Here is a 15,163-nt window from a genome sequence, read left to right as displayed (position 1 = left end):
TGCCCCTCGTGGCTGGTCGCCGCCCGCAGCGACCATGCCGTCGGAGGAGCGTGTTGATTAAAAGAACCATAGCCATGGTTATCTTTTTAGAGCTTTATTGGGGGGGGGAGAGGGAGAGAGAGGGAGAGGGAGAGAAACAGAGACAGAGAGACACAAAGGGGGGAGGGAGAGAGGGGAGCTGACAGGAGGAAGGAGTGGAGAGGAGAGGGGACAGAGAACCCACAGAGGGCTTACCCTCTTTCTAGGCTGGGAAACTGGCGAAGGCTGATGATGTAATTAAGGATCAAATCCTTACAGGGGGTGATGTATAGAGCCAATCCTTCACAGACATTGGAGGATGACCACACATGCCCAAAGGTGGAATTGCTGATTTATTGTGTCATTTCACGGTTATTATAATAGTTAGTGCAATTTTTTTCCCAAAACATCATTCTAATAACTACTTCTTTTTCAGTATTTAAGAGACAGTTTCTTGTACCATATACACACATGATCATATCATTGAAAATCTCTGGTAATTTAGTGAGTGAGCAATATCACAAGATGTAGCTTTGAACTGGTATTTTTGTTATTGTTTATTTGTTTATTCACCTCCCATGCTTTGGGGCCATTTAATTTTCTCTCTGTTGGAAAGTAGAACTTCTTCTGGCAATTTTGCTTTGTTTTTATTTTTCTCAGTGCCTTGTGGAAAGTATTCCTACATTTTGTCTTTGTCATAGCTAAATGCTGCAAACATATTCTCCTGGTTTAAAGTTTTGTTTTCCTTCTCCTCAGGGCATACTTTAATAAGCAATGGCAAAACATTCAATGGATTCAAATGTATGCTCTATTAACGTGCTCCAACATATCCATCATTTCATTTCATTTCACTTCATCTGTGAATTATCTCAAACGTTTATTTTTCACAGTTATGGAGTGTGGTATTCCAGGGTTAACACGGTAGAGCATCCACGGCCCAGCAATAGCTTGGTTCTTGCTTCATAATTTATTAGTGGGAAAGGAACATATGTTGTTTTTCTGTCCAGTTCAGGCTTCTCTAAGGCCTTACGTGTTTTTTCCTACACAAAAGACTTGCATACTCTTGTTAATGTCATTTTTTACATTTGACTACTTTACTACGTTTTCTTAATGACTCTAGTGGATGTGTAGCTAAAACCTCTACTGCAGCCTCTACTCTGCTCCTGACTATAGCATGCTGTGGAATAATGCTTTTCTACACTGGTTTAATAAAACGCTGATTGACCAGTAGCCAGGCAGGAAGTATAGGCAGGATAAGCAGACAAGGAGAATTCTGCAAAGAGGAAGGCTGAGTCAGGAGACTCAAACCTGCCGTCCAGGGAGCAGCATGTAATGGCACACAGGTAAAGCCACAGAACATATGGCGACATATAGATGAACAGAAATGGGCTGAGTTTAAGTTCAAGAGCTAGTCAGTGGTAGGCCTGAGCTAATGGCCAAGCAGTTTTAATTAATAGAAGCCTCTGTGTGTTCACTTGGGTCTGAGTGACTGTGGACCAGGTGGGACACAGGAAAACTTTCAGCTACAATAGCATGCCATGCCCAATGCCAGGGGTGGCACATAACCTCAGTGCTTAAGAGACTGACATGGGAAGACTGCTGCACATGCAAGATCAGCCTCAGGTACACAGTACATGCAAGACCAAGGCCAGCCTGATCTACACAGTATGTACAAGACCAAGGCCAGCCTGATCTACACAGTACATGAAAGACCAAGGCCAGCCTGAACTACAAGGCAAGGCTTCCTCTCAAACAAATAAAAATCAAAACACATAGGTTTTCACACTGGCAGCATTTGAACTTTGTTCCTGCTGTTTTAGGATGTTTCATTTTGAGCAAGCAGGGTTTACAGTAGACCTTTCAGCCAGCTCAATATAATAAGAAAGAACAATCATTTTAAAAGATAAAAGAAAACTTTTGGGGGCTGAAGAGCTGGTTCAGCGGAGGAGCACTTGTTGCTCTTGAAGAGGACCCAGGTTCAATTCCCAGCACCCACATGAGAGATCACAACTGTCTGTAACTAATTCCAGATCTGACATCTCCTCCAGCTGCCAAGGGTACCAGGAATGCAAATGGTACACATGCACATATGCAGGCAAAACCTCATACATATAAAATAATAAAATCAACAAATCTCTAAAAATTAAAAAAAAAAACCTTTTGCTGTTTGTCAATGATATGAATCCCACATTGGGAAAGTCAAGTAATTTACATTTCATTCATATAATTTACATATCTATTTAAATAATTCAGAAAATATGATAAAGTGACTAATGTAAACAAAGAACACAAATATTAGTTTTATCTTTAATACCATAGTTTTAATTTATTTTTAAACAAATAATAAACAGACTATTTTTTAAAAAAATAACCAAAAATGACTCTAAAGTGTATAAGGCTTTAATACAGGAAAAATGTAATTCTTAGAAAAACTTTTGGAAAGCCTAAATAAACAAAAAAATAATGTACACATGGGAAAGTAAGAAACAATTCTCTAACTGTGCCCACTTTCTCCATTTTAATCCATAGGATGAAAGAAACTCTAGTTAACTTTTCACAGAACCTTCACAGTGCACACTTGAGGACACACAGGCCTTCACAGAACACACTTGAGGATACACAGGCCTTCACAGTGCACACTTGAGGACACAGAAGCCTTCACAGTGCACACTTGAGGACACACAGGCCTTCACTGTGCACACTTGAGGATACATAGGCCTTCATGGTGCACACTTGAAGAGCTCAGAGCAAGATACAAACAGGTGGATCAATGCAGATACTGGGTGAAATTATTATAATAGCAAAAGTGATTTATTACTAATGGCCTGCTTAAATCATTGGTGGTTTGGTCCTATAGGGGAATGCTTCACAACTGTCTGAGGTGATGGTAAAGAAATCAATTAACAAGTCAAATCGGTGACAAATAAAGACCTGGCCGAAAGGGTCTCTTTGTAGTAAGCTATTAATTTAATAAGATTTTCAGACCAAAAAGAATGCTATAAAATAAATAATGCTCTAAAAAAAATGTCAGTTTTCTCTTTCCACCTTTATGTGGATTCTGAGAGTTTATCAAATTCAGGTTGTCAAGCTGTGTGACAAGAACTATAGACACTGAGCCCTCTTGCTAGCCTTCAAGTACTTTTAGTGCACAAACAGTAAATACATATTATTGGAAGCATCAAAAACAAACAAAAATAAATTAAACATTTTGGTCCTTCCTTAAATATCTACAGATAAATTCCTTCTTTCAGTAAACTGGGTAGACAAAACTGGACAAGTGATCTTTTCCATATCTAAACCTGTATTACTCAAAAATTCACAATTCCCAGATTTGAGGATAAAGACAATTTTTTTTCTTGATTTTATAATTTTGTGAACTGGGTTGGCGTTATCCACCCACTGCTACCTGCATTGGCTTACTACAATTTCTCCACTGTAAAGTCAAACACCACGTAGCATCTCAAAGCTGATATGGAAGAAACTCACCGTGGAGCACACTGCAGATTGACAAAATAAAAGTGATCACAGCGCACATCTGTATCTCCACACAAGGAGGCAGAGGCAAGAGAATCATTAGTTCCAGGTCAGCCTGGGCTATCTATCAAGACCCCATCTAAAATGAAAAGGAAAACAGTACACGTCTTCAAATCTTTGGACTACGATTCACAGTGTTACTATTACTTTTGAAAGAAAACACTTCAGTTTCTAGAACAATTCTTATAGCTCATTTGAACATTCCACTCAGTTTAACAAAACGTTTTGAGGTAATGTTGTGGTCTTTCATTTTATTTTGTTTTGTTTTGTTTTGGAACAGAGTCTCATACCAGCCTTGAATTTGAAATCCTCATGCCTCAGCCTCCGAGTGCTGGGATGACAGATACGCATTACCATGCCAGGCTCCAGTTAGAATGCTTTTTGAAATGTAGCATAATATAATACAGAAGCAAACAGTCAAATTTTACTTTCAGGTCTAATACCAGAAATAAAAGTAGTGATCTGGTGTGGCGGGAATATGTGTAATGAATGGTACATATAAAACTGGGGCCTGTTTTCCCACTCTTCTTTGACTGTTTTCAGTTCATAAAACACACTCTGAAACACTCAGCAAGGGCTGGAGAGCACTCGCCAGCCTGCACAAGGTCCCAGTTTTGATCTCTGTGTTGCAAATAATAATAAAGGAGGTAATGATAAACAACAAAGTTTAAAACCGAGGGTTTACAAGTAACCTGAGCATTTAATAATGCTGCCGGGTTTGTGATACGGATTCTTTTGACATAGTATAAATAAGTAACAGTCACACAACATTAGAGCTAAGAATCTTTTTTTTGTGATATATATTTTTTATTTTACAATACCATTCAGTTCTACATATCAGCCATGGTTCCACTATTCTCCCCCTCCACACCTCCCTTATCCCAGCCCACCCTCCATTCCCACCTCCTCTAGGACAAGTCCTCCCCCGAGGACTGTGATCAACTTGGTAGACCAGAGCTAAGAATCTTAAATGATCAACTATGAGGGGTTGGAGAGATGGCTCAGTGCTTAGGAGCACTGGCTGTTCTTCCAGAAGACCTGAGTTTGATTCTGAGAACCCACATAATGGTTCACAGCCATTATGTGTAAATCCAGTTACAGGGGATCCAACACCCTCTTCTGGCTTCTGTCAGCACTGTGAACACACATGATGTGTAGATACACATGCAGGCAAAATCACCACCACCACCACCACCCCACGCCAAAAAAAAAAAATGTAATACTAAAATTTTAAAAATAAAATACTGCTCATGCAGAGGACCTGTGTTCAGTTCTCAGCACCCACGTGGCAGCTTACTGTAGCTGTCTGTAACTCCAGTTCCGGGGGAAGCTGGCACCCCTCTTCCAGCTTCCATGGGTCCCAGGCACCCACAAGGTGTAGTTACACACACACAGGCAAAACACTCATACATAAAGTGAAAATAAAAACTGCCACTCACTTGTCTGGAATTTGTGAGATGGTTTGCTTCCAATCATAATTATATTGAGCTATGCGCATTCTCTAGAAGTGTTCCAGTTTGCCAGCGAGCTGCTGACCCAATTATATGCTAACTGAAAAGCAGCCTGAACCAGCCCTTTGTTCTCTATCACCTGGCAAAGACGTCAAACTCCTTCTGCCTGCTGGGTGCCCCCTAGTGGCTCAATCAAGTTATTTAGCCAGCAGATCAAAGCAGCTCACTTTGCAAGGAAACACTGTAGATACAACGTTAAGCCTTCCATGTCTCATTTAAACAGGGCTTCCCTGAAAAACAATTTTTAAAAAAAGCAATCCAAAACAAAAAGAACTCTCTAAAAATAAACCCCCTTTAAATTTTTGCCACGGCGAGGGGGGAGGGGGGGAAATAATCATCAGAGTACCAAATCTACAAGTAATGCCATTTCAGCCACCTTGAGAACCAGTAACAGGGAAGCTTCCATGGTGGTGTCGGTGTGTTCTCTGATTTTGGAGGCAGAATTGAAACAGCAGGGCTGTGTAGGGACAATGACAGCCTGCAATGGCAATCTTTACGTTGATTTATATATATTTACACCGTCTTAGCGTCATCTCTCTTACTGTGATAAAGCACCCTGATAAAAAGCAGCTTCGGGAAGAACCCACTTTAACTCATCTTTTAGGTGGCAGTCCACAGAGGAAGGAGAAGGCACCAGGAACTTGAAGAAGCTGGTCACATCCTCGGTTAAGAGGATGGTGAGGAAGAATGCATGCATGCTTGGTACTCAGCTCTCTCTACCCTCACCCAGTCCAGGGTCCCAAACAACAGAACTGCCTCACACATCAGTTAAGGTAATCATGACAGCCCTCCACAGACAAGCCCACAGGCCAGCCTGATCTAGACAGTCCCTCATTGAGACACCCCTCCCAGGTGATTCAAGACTGCCAAGTTGACAAACTAACTTTTAAATCAAGACATCTTTTAAACCAAAAACAATGCTTATTATTTTGCTAGCTTGGCCAAATACCAAGCCAGGTACATCCTGTCTTTACAAAACTAGAAGGTGACTGCATAGGACACACATTGTTAAGAACAACAATCCTGTTCAAAGCATATTTACAGAAATAGGGGTGATCTTCCTCTGATCCTGTCAGCACTGAATCAGAACAGCTCCCAGGCTCTGAAGTGACAGCTGGCGTCCCCAGACAAGAAACCTGAGGAGCATCCCAAAGAATTTTAGGGGAATATATTAGAGAAAAAAATGGGGTTTCCAGGAATGATCACACCTGTCCCATGCATGGTTGATAAAATGACACTAAACCCGCCAAGAGAATGATTAGTATTGTGAGAGAGGAGAGCATGCAAGCTGCATGGTTCCAGCATTATTCTGCACTGTCCCAAACTCCACTGGTCCTTGCCACGTGAGACTGTCCCCATGGGCGTTTGCCTCATCTGGAGACCCATTGGACAAGCACTCATATATACTGGTCTGAAACTAGGCTCACGGCTCCCAGCATCTTATTATTTGACAATTTCATACACGTATACAATGTATATTGACCATACCTAACCCAGCTCCACAAATCTTCCTCCACCCTCATGTTGTGCCTCCTGTTGATTTTGTAAGCACTGTGTTCACTAAGTGCTGCCTGCTGGAATTTTGCCTGAGCTTGTTGGCTTGATCTTGCATGAGTTCATGTCATGTACAGAAGATAGCATTTCACTGCGTGTCTCGCTGTCCTCTGGCTCTTATATTCCTTCCACTCCCACTTCCATGATATTCCTGAAGCCTTGGGGAGTGGGGGTTAACACAGACAGCCCATTGATGGATGGGAATCAACAATCATTTATTCTTTGTATTGTCCCCCACTGCCTTCATTGGGATGGCAGGATTTCTTCTGATGTTGCTGGCAAGTTTTGCGCTCCCCCAGGAGACCGTAGAAGATGTGGGAAGCTGCTGTGCAGTGGTCCTAGAGGCAGTGGAAAGAATAGAAGGAGGGAGGCCAGGCATCTGGGCTCAGTAGGAAACATGGGAGTGAATTTTTACAGATCGTTCCAATTTTGTGGGAAAACATGGAGGACAAATTAACCCTGAGTGCTCAAAGGGTGTGTCTTTAAATGACAGAGATAGACAAACTTTTCTCCGGCTGTTGGTGTATTCTAAATATATCACTACAAAACTATTATTTTTATAATGATTTTTTTAGATAGGGTCTCACTGGCTTAGATCTCACCTTCTTCCTGCTCCCATCACTCAGGTGCCAGAATTTCAGGGTGACACCACCTTGCTCAGCATGAAGCCTGTTTTGTAGCAGTAGTTTGCTCTGGTCCTCTGCCTAGCTGTCTTTGGGAATTGGTTTTGAAATAAATGGGGTTTCTTAGGAGTGGGACTGGAGGGAGGTGCTATCCCTATAAAGAGAAGAGCAGGAAAATGGTCCTACAAGACAAGTCAAGAGGAAATTCCACATCAAAACCAGAGAAGATGAGGGTGGGAAGTGGGATAGCACAGGTCATGTGACCATTGTCCTACTAATAGTCAGCATGCCTGTCCTTCAGGGGACAGCCCCCTCCCCACAAGTAATGAACATTTCTGTTTTTACTGAGGAAGACAAAGATATCATCTGAGCCTCAGAGAATTGCTTACAGAGAGAGAAAGTGTTAGCCTGGTTTCTTGGGAACCAGAACAATGGCAATAAAAAATTTATCTTGTCTGCCTGGTCAGGTGGTCAGTTCAATCTCTGAGATTCATGGCAGGAAGGAGGATATGCTAAAGACATTTGTGTTCTGCCCTTTGTCTATCAGATTATTGAAATGGTAATCACCAAGAAATTGGAGGTTTTTTCCTGGAAATCTCACACCAGGAGGACAAGGCTGAAGCCCAGTGTCAGCTAGAGAGGAAGTTGGTCTCGGGGAAAGAGATTTCACACTGTTCTGACAACTTGTCAGAACGCTTTGCAGAGATGATGATGTGAGCTGGACCATAACTTTCTGGATCAGCTTAGCCACGCATAACTTAGGTCTGCTTAAACTGAAACCTCACATCAAGACCCCAAGAAGAGACTCCCAGATGGTCACTGGGTTTCTTTGTTCTAACTAACTCTAGCAACAATGTTGGCGCTTCCCTCTTCCGGAGGCCTACCTATACTTTCCTTTCCTTATCATCTGCATGTTGGGGGAGGGGTCTTGTACACCACGGCCATTGGGTTTCACATTTCTCCTAATTTGCCATTCTGGTTACACCTAGGTGAAAGGTTAACTCAGAACAAACCAACTTTCTGTAGTGTACCTGTTGAGTTACTTGAGTGTGCACATGCAGATCCCTTTGTACAATATGAAGTACAAGTGTGCTTTTGTAACATGCTACGAAGGTCCCCATATCCATTCCCTAGTTCTCCTATCACTGACCTGTTCTATGAGTTCATCCACACACATAGGGAACATTCATATAACCATCCTAACAGAAGAGAAGATATTTTAAAGAGCAGTATTGTGCTCTCCCTTTGACTGTCAGTATTGAAATAATGGACCCCAAAGACTAAAGTTTCCACAGGAATTCCATGCTGCGGGGAGGTGGTGGGGGGAGGAGCAGTGCCAGACAGAGGATGAACTACTCTTTCAGGAAGAGGTTTCATGCAGTTCAACTTACCAGACCAACTCAAACGAGACTGGAGCAATGATAAGTTGGTGTTGCGGGTGCTGAGCAGCAGCATCCTTAAGACAAAATATTCCATCTTGGAGAGAAGCTCTTTAACACACTGGATGCTCTACGGGAAGGTGAAACATTCCACCTTGCAGGGGAGTTCCTTAAGCTCAGGAAACAACTCAATAGTTTCAGGAAATCCCTAAAACTGACCAGATTCACCAGGTCTCTCCCTCTCCAAGGACTGCTAAGTGATACTTTCAGGCCAACCAAGCTGTCTGAAAGAGCCTCAGACAGACTGAGAAACCTGGAAAAGATACTCTACAACCTGCCTACTTGGCCTAAGGTCATACAGCGTGCTCCAGGTTTCCAGCTTTCATGTGTCATCACCCATGCTGGGGTGAGCTTTTGGTGATATAGCTATCTTTGAATCATTTCTCCTCCAGTAATGAACCCCAGTAACAATAACTGGTTCACCAAGTTTGACTTTGGTGGTAGTCCTAACTTTGATCTGTCATTGGTTCCCTATCTGAGGTGATAGACATGTTGCCTCTCTAGGAACAGTGTCACACAATGTAATTGACACCTAAACAGGGACTGAGAGAACTGAAGATGAGTTTGGGAGGAGTGAATTGCATGGTTCTGGCTATGGGTAGCTACCAGGGTCCAACCTCAGCTCAGATTCAGGTCCTGAAATGGGGAAGTGGTGTTGGCACAAGGAAAAATTCTGACCACCAAGTGGATTGCACTCAAATGGCCCCAATAGCTCAAGCCATCTTTATCTATTTATACATAAACAGAATTTTTCCTACCAGGGTTACATGAACAGTTTTATTTTTGGCTTCTTTCCTACCAGGGTTACATGAACAGCTTTATTTTTGGCTCCTATTTTTGACTTTTAAGAAATTCATCACAGCCGGGTGGTGGTGGTGCATGCCTTTAATCCCAGCACTTGGGAGACAGAGGCAGGTGGATCTTTGTGAGGTCAAGGCCAGCCTGGTCTACAGAGTGAGTTCCAGGACAGGCACCAAAGCTACACAGAGAAACCCTGTCTCGAAAAACCAAAAAAAAAAAAAAAAAGAAAGAAAGAAAGAAAGAAAGAAAGAAAAAAAAAAAAAGAAAAAGAAAAAAAAGAAAAAGAAAAGAAAGAAAGGAAAGAAAGAAATACATCACAATTATTATGAAAGCCCCATTTTCCCCTTTATCCTTCCCCAAATATACTTTCTCACCCCCTACAAAACTTTATTCTAGACATAGAATTCAGCATTTCTGCAAGTTGAACTAACTATCTAGCCAGACACATCCTACTCTTGGAGCACTTACATCAGCTGGCAGCTACTTGTGGTTACAGAGTTAAAAAGTAGTAGACATGGGTGCAATGCTTTAAGAACTACAGTATTCAAACCCAGACAATTCTTTCATGTCTGCAAGGTATATTTTTATCATCCCTTTTTTTTTTTTTTTTTTTTTTTTTTTTTTTTTTTTTTTTTCAGACAGTTTCTCTTGTACTTTGCGCTTCCTGGACTCACTTTAGCCAGCTGCTCAACTCACAGAGATCCGCTGCTCTCTCCGATGCTGATAAAGCGTGCCCACCCCCCGCTCCCCTTTTCTATAAGAGAGTCTCATGTCTCAATCTCTCTGTAAAAGGCACTCTTTTCCCATCTCACCATATCATACTTCTTCCACCAATATAAGTTCCTGTGTATGGTAAAAATGAATCTCTCCATCCCATATTTTATATTGCGTTTTTCTCATTGGATCACACTAGATTCTAGCATTGATTCTATATGCTTAGTGTCCAGGGAACTTACTCTCAACAGTTGGCATTATGTGTATTCCTAAGGCTTTTTCCCTATTCTGTATATGCGTGCCTTACCCTCCTTTTCAGAACTGTGAGACATGGTTAATGCTCCAAGTATTATTTTCTCATATGTACCAACTGTCTCTATTGAGTCAGAAAAGTTCCCAGGATTAGAAGTTGTAGTTAGTAATTCCAGATAAGAGATTTTTGGAAGCATTAGCCCTCTGCTGAATCTTAGGAGAAAATATTCAAGAAAGAACAGAATTTTCAGGGAAAAATTACAGCTGTTGCATGTGTGACTGACAACGTAGAACTAAAAACTGCCCAAAGAATCAACACCATAATGAGAAAGAAGAGAGCCTGCAAGCTGCACGAATTTTGTGAATTCCTATGCTGTTCCATGGACTACTGGTCCTTGCCAAGTGAGAGTCCATTTCTATAGGTGCCTTGTCCTGAGGAAACTTGTTGGATAGGTGAAGTCATATGCTGATCCAAAACTTGGCTGCATGGCTCCTGACAGATAACAAGGCATGCAGTTGAGGGTGGGACACCTGTAGGGAGAATCCCAGTATGACCATCTTTCCCTATCCAGTGTACACTAGAGTGTGGTGATATTTTATTTGTGTACCCCAATAAAGTTTATCTGGGGATCAGAGGAAAAAGCCAGCCACTATATTAAACATAGAGGTCAGGCAATAGTAGCACATGCCTTTAAATCCTAGCATTCGGGAGGCAGAGATCCATCCAGATCTCTGTAGGTTCAAGATCACACTGGGAACAGAGCCAGTCATGGTGGCACAAGCCTTTAATCCCAGTGCTAGCTAACCATAGAGGTCTGGAGGTATGGACAGACAGACAGGAAGTAATGTAGCTGGGAAAGAGAGGAAATTATGTAGCTGGGCAGAGAGAGGAAGTAAGATGGCAAAGCATGGAAAGGTATATTAGGCGTGAGTATACAGGAAGTAGCTCTCTCTTTGCCTGAAGATCTCCTAGAGGTAAGACATGGCTGGCTTGCTCTCTGATCTTTTCAGCTTAAACCCAATACCTGGCTCTGAGGGTTTTTGTTTGTTTGTTGTTTGTTGTTTTTTAATTAGTAAGACTGTTCAGCAACTCGTGTTACACTAGAGTTACACTCTTTGCTGTGGCCGTGGTTCTGTGAGTCTTGGCTATGGATCATGAGATCTGTAACTAAAGCTGAACCTTTGGGAAGTGGCGTGTCCATGGAGAGATCACAGGTTGGCCATCTTCCTCTGTGTGGTGTGTGATGTGGTATGTCTGCGTGCTGAGTGGGGTCTGTCCCATGAGTATGGGCATGCCCTTAGAATGGCTGAAGGCTTAAAGCAAGTGTGACAGTCCCCGAGAGTCCCACACAAAGGACAAGAGTGTTGACAGGGGTTGCACGGCCACTGCTATGTGTGATAAGATGTGTAAGTGAGAAGGAAGCACAGTGGGGAAAGGAAATGTGGCTAGCATCCTCCACATGAGCCTCGAACCAAGAAGGGATGGAGCTGGAGCCATCTCCAGTCCCACCCAGGCTGGCAGCCACTCAGACTCAAATAAACACACAGATGCTTATATTATTTAAACTGTTTGCCTAATGGCTCAGACTTCTTGCCATCTAGTTCTTATATATTAAATTAACTCATTTCTATAAATCTATACCTTGCCACGTGGCTTGTAGCTTACCAGTACTTTACATGCTGCTCCTCATGGCAGTGGCTGACAGTGTCTCCTGACTCAGCCTTCCACTTCCCAGAATTCTCCTCTCTCCTTATCCCACCTATACTATACTTCCTGCCTGGCTACTGGCCAATCAGTGGGTTTTTTTTTCTTTTTTGGTTTGTTTGTTTGTTTGTTTAATTAATCAATCAGAGCAACACATTCACAGCATCCCCAGCAAAGGGAAATTAGACAGAGGAGAGGATGAAATGGAGGTGCTGCCTTGCCATCTCTTATACCTAGGGTGACAAGAGGAAAAGAGAATACAGATTATGTCTGTGCTCCAGAGCCCTTCCTGGGATCCAAAACCCTGAACCCTGTGGGAAGAATCAAGGAGTAAGGAAGAATACATTCTAGAAGTAATGGAAGACACCCTCAGGTCAGACATTCCATAGGGAAGAACGGAAAATCTGTGAATCAATATGAGATGGAGACCTAGTATATGAGTACAGGGAATACTTGGTACCTCAACTGCTGAACTGGGAAAGAGTTTGAAACAAGCAGTATGTCTCTTACAGCTTGTAGTAATATTTTCTCATCAGGACCACCAATCTGCAAATAATGACATGGAGACTTATTATAAATTATGAAAGCTGGGTCTTAGCTTAGACTTGTCCCACTAGCTCTTATAACTTAAATTAACCCATTTATTTTTATCTACATTGTGTTGCATGGCTTGTTGTCTCATCTCTCCATACTGTTCATGCTGCTTCCTCTGTGTCTGGCTGGCAACTCTACCTTTCTTCTTCCCAGAGTCCTCTCTGTCCCCAGAAGTTCCACCTAATAATGTCTTCTTGTCTAGCAATTGGCCATTCAGCTCTTCATTAAACCAATCAGAAGACACCTTGGCAAAGACACATCTTCACAGTGTAAACAAATATTCCATAACATTTCCCCCCTTTTGTCTAAATAAAAAGGAAAGGTTTTAACTCTAACATAGTAAAACTATATATGATAAGGACAATTATCAGGTAAGAATTACATTCACAATGTTTAGTCCATATATATTTGGCAAAATCAGAGAAAGTACTGTATTATCTATCCTATCTTAGTGAGTCCAAAGTTTTGTACCTAATTTACTTTTTATCCTAACTAATATTACCAACCCAAAACTATCTTTTTAGACCTCAAAACATTTTCATAGATAAACAATTTAAGCTTTTATGTCTCTCAACCTTATACATTTTATACTTCTTTTGTGAGTTTCTTTTCTGAATTTGGCAACAAGGAAAACTGTAACTATAACTATCTAGTGTTCAACACCATCAGAAACCTGAGAAGGATCTAACATTGCCTAAGTAAACAGGAAGTGCAGAGTAAACAGCTTCCAAAGCTATAGAAATAAAAGAAACAGCTGGTTGCCTGGGCAGTCACCCAAGGTTCCTCTGCAATGTTGGTGCATCCATCTTTGGCCTATGGTCTAGCATATCTAACAGACTTTTATGTGAAGCAGGAATTTTGAAGAACTGTCCTACCTTATCTTGGCAAAGCTCAACAATCACTTGCATTTGTGTCCTGTTTGTCCTATTTGGACAGCATACTGTCAGCAGTCGAGGCAAAGACAGTTTCTTCATCAGTGGCTAACTTTGCCACAAATGAAAGCAAACTCCATATAGAGGTTCTTCAATACCCATCATCTTTTGAAGTAAGTTGGTGCTGCCAGGAGCAGAACTATCTCACTGTCATGTTATTAAAACATCTTAAATGCCATACTCTGTAGATCTCTGAAGTGTTTGAAGACCATCTGTCTATCTAAAATATATCTGTTTGACCTTGAAAACATACCTAACATAGCCATTAACTGCTAGATGATTAACTACTAACATATATTTCTTAATTATCCTAAATAGTTTGTAATAATAACTTTCAAAAACTAGAAATTTACATTACATTTTAAATAAGCTGCATAGGTACAATACATTAAACAAGAATAGAAACATACTCAATATAATAAAAATAATCTTAAATTTGTATTAATATATGAAAATCCATACCAATATAAACTATTTCAGAATAGTGGTTATTCAAAAGTAGACTCAACTATCCCCGCTTTTTCCCTTCAGAAAGAAATCCCTGAATCTAATCTCCTCTGTTCAGCTTTTTCTGACCATTACCAATAACAACTTGTAACCAACCCCCCTAAATGGTGATAACAATCAATAATTCATTGAATGACCAAAAACCACTCACCCCATGTCTTGAGAACATGGGCATTGTATTCTCTAGACTGCTTCCTGTTGGCTGGGGATGATAACATCTTTAGGGGACCCTGAGAAAATTGGGATAATGGTCAAGTCCTGTGAGAGCTAGGTGAATCATTGTTTTGTGTAGTCTCTGAAGTGTGATCCTAATTAGTCTTACCAATAAAAACTCAGAGTCAGATATCGGGATGAAAGCTGAAGATCAGAGAAGCAGAGCAGCAGCCACTAAAGACTTCTTACCTTTACAAATCCTCCAACCAAAAAAGGGCCGAGATCCTGTCTCCATCTTATTTTATTACTTCCTCTCTCCACCCAGCCTTGTCACTTGTCTCCTGTCTGTACAGACCTCCAGACCTCTATGGTTAACTAGTGGCTAGTTCCACCCTCTGATCTCCAGGCAAGCTTTATTTGTTGGAACACAAACAAAATATCACACAACAAGCCTCTGTCCGATGGGAAAGTGTAGAGCTTATCAGAAGATGTGGTCTGTGAGGCTGGACCATATCAGCTAGCAGCTCTGAAGTTGTTCTAGATGCAGAATTTTGAAGAAACTGCAACAGAGGCTTTCTGAGAGGCTGGGTCACCTGGGCTACATGTCTTTATTGGTGTTTGGTTTTTTTTTTCTTTCTGAAAACATACAAACTTTTAAAGGTAACATATATCTCTGCATTAACACAAGTATAGAATGTGAAGTGTGCACAAGTCAGCTAAAGATTTTTCTTGTTCTGTGTTTGAGCAGGTAAAAGGCATCTCTCAACTCTATAATTCCATTTGGACTTTATAACCAAACCTCTACCCATGCCATATGAAAGGATGG

This window comes from Peromyscus leucopus, chromosome 15 (assembly GCF_004664715.2).
Source record: "Peromyscus leucopus breed LL Stock chromosome 15, UCI_PerLeu_2.1, whole genome shotgun sequence".
NCBI classification, from domain to species: domain Eukaryota; kingdom Metazoa; phylum Chordata; class Mammalia; order Rodentia; family Cricetidae; genus Peromyscus; species Peromyscus leucopus.
Note: the sequence above shows the minus strand (reverse complement) of the source record.